The following is a 2,782-nucleotide window of genomic DNA, read 5'->3' as shown; positions in this document are numbered from 1 at the left end:
AGGATCCATAAACTTGAATCCATAAATGGAATGAATGAGTCTACGGGGGGAAAGTATGGATAAGGGGTGAAAAATGAAGAAAAAAGGGGAAAGAGAACGTGAGGGGGAGGGGGGGGGAAGTGGGGGATAGTCGGGATGAAGAAAATGAATCGGAGCTTTGCGAAACGAAAGTAGCAGTTTATGGAAAGGGTGGAATTGGTAAGTCAACAACAAGTTGTAATATATCAATAGCTTTGGCGAGACGCGGAAAACGGGTATTGCAAATTGGATGTGATCCGAAACATGATAGTACTTTCACCCCCACGGGATTCTTGATACCTACCATTATAGACACTTTGCAATCGAAGGATTACCACTATGAAGATGTGTGGCCTGAGGATGTCATTTATAAGGGTTATGGCGGAGTGGATCGTGTTGAAGCAGGGGGACCACCTGCGGGAGCTGGTTGTGGGGGATACGTAGTGGGAGAAACGGTTAAATCATCGAAAGAATCGAATGCTTCTTATGAATATGATACTACTCTATTCGACGTTTTAGGGGACGTAGTCCGTGGAGGTTTTGCCGCTCCATCGAATCATGCGGATTATTGCATTATTATCACGGATAATGGATTCGATGCCCCTTTTGCAGCAAATCGTATTGCTGCGTCGGTTAGGGAGAAGGCACATACCCACCCATTGCGATTAGCAGGTTTGGTGGGGAATCGGACATCTAGGAGAGATCTCATTGATAAACATGTAGAAGCCTGCCCGATGCCTGTGCTGGAAGTGTTGCCTCTCATTGAGGACATTCGGGTCTCGAGGGTGAAGGGGAAAACATTGTTTGAAACGGCTGAATGTCAATCAGATCTCAATTATGTTTGTGATTTCCATCCCAATGTGGCGGATCAGATATTGTCTCGACCAGAAGGGGTTGTGCCAAGGGAAATTCCAGATAGAGAATTATTCAGTCTGCTCTCCGATTTCTATCTGAATCCCGATGGTGGGGGCAGAGGAATGCCCAGCAAACTCAACAGGATATTCTGCTTGATTTTACGATGATTCGAAACCGAAACTGCAAATTTCTTGTATGTGTACCCTTTCTGAGGAAACCCTTTCACGAAGACTCCCGAAACTCTCACTTTTGAATGTGAAACCGGAAATTATCACACTTCTTGCCCCATTAGTTGTGTGGCTTGGTTATATCAAAAGATCGAAGACAGCTTTTCCCCAGTGGTAGGTACAAAGACTTGTGGTTATTTCTTACAGAACGCTCTTGGAGTTACGATCCTTGCGGAACCTCGTTATGCAATGGCAGAGTCGGAAGAGGGGGACGTCTCGGCCCAATTAAATGATCAAGGGGAATTGGAGAGAATTTGTATCCAAATAAAACGAGATAGAAACCCTAGTGTCATTATTTGGATTGGCACATGTACCACGGAAATAACAAAGACGGACCTAGAAGGCATAGCACCCAAGCTAGAAAACGAACTTGGAGTACCAATTGTAGTTGCGCGGGCCAATGGATCGGATTATGCTTTTACTCAGGGAGAGGATACTGTATCAGCTGCCACGACGCATCGGTGTCCGGAATTTGACATATCTAGACACGAACAGAAACAGGATTTAGTTGGGGGTGTTGACACTGCGACGACGGAAGCGGGGGGGGCTAATCCGGAGGGACGGAAATTAAAGAATCATGCTTCAGTTCTTTTTGGATCTCTAACTTCAACTGTAGCTTCTCAACCGAATCCGGAATCGAAACGTCAATCCATTCAGGTATCGGGGTGGTTACCCTCCCAGAGATATACTGAACTTCCATCATTAGGCAAGGGAGTGTATGTTTGCGGCGTGAATCCCTCTCTGAGCCGTACAGCGACGACTCTGATGCGGCGTCGTAAATGCCAGTTAATTGGAGCACCTTTTCCTATTGGTCCTGATGGGACGCGTGCTTGGATAGAAAAGATTTGTTCCGCCTTTAATATGGAACCTCAGGGTTTGAAGGAGAGGGAGGATGAGATATGGAAGAGTCTGAGAGACTATCTTGAGATAGCAGCTGGTAAATCTATATCTTTTACGGGAGATAATCTATCAGAAATTTCTATAGCAAGATTCCCAATTCGCTGCGGAATGGTTGTCTACGAAACAGGTATTCCCTACATGGATAAACGATATCAAGCTGCCGAGCCATCTTTCTCACGAGATACTTGCAAAGAGATGGGTACACTCATGCCACGGATCGTGGAAAAACCGGATAATTATAACCAGATACAGCGTATGCATGAATTAAAACCTGATTCAGCAATTACTGGAATGGCTCATGCCAATCCTTTAGAAGCAAGAGGTATTGATACAAAATGGTCTGTCGAGTTCACCTTTGCCCAAATCCATGGATCCACTAATGCGAGGGATGTGCTTGAACTTGTTACTCGTCCCCTACGGCGTAATAATAATCCGGGGCGTCTGGGTTGGAGTAACCTGTCGAAGCAGATGGTAACAAATCACTAAATTATAGAATTATTGGGTGACGGGAAGTGACCATTGAGGGAAATGCATAGAGACGTCTCCAAATTCTTAATCATGGGATTCTGTCTCCTCATGATTAAGAAATCCATCGACTCCTTTCCGAAGGAGTTGCTGTGCTAGCTACGGGAGTGGTACGGAGAGGTTGCCGGCACTCTACGGGAAAAAAAAAAAACTGAAAAATATGGGAAGGAAATAATTATGAACGTAGAAAGCGTTCAAATGTCGTTGTATCTACTGCAGGTTTCGCTGCTTACTCGGGTGAAGGTGGCAGGTCCACC

Source organism: Dipteris shenzhenensis, unplaced genomic scaffold (genome assembly GCF_047967505.1).
Source record: "Dipteris shenzhenensis isolate YYH24624 ecotype China unplaced genomic scaffold, Dip_SZ_1.0 scaf0423, whole genome shotgun sequence".
Classification (NCBI taxonomy): Eukaryota; Viridiplantae; Streptophyta; class Polypodiopsida; order Gleicheniales; family Dipteridaceae; genus Dipteris; species Dipteris shenzhenensis.
Note: the sequence above shows the minus strand (reverse complement) of the source record.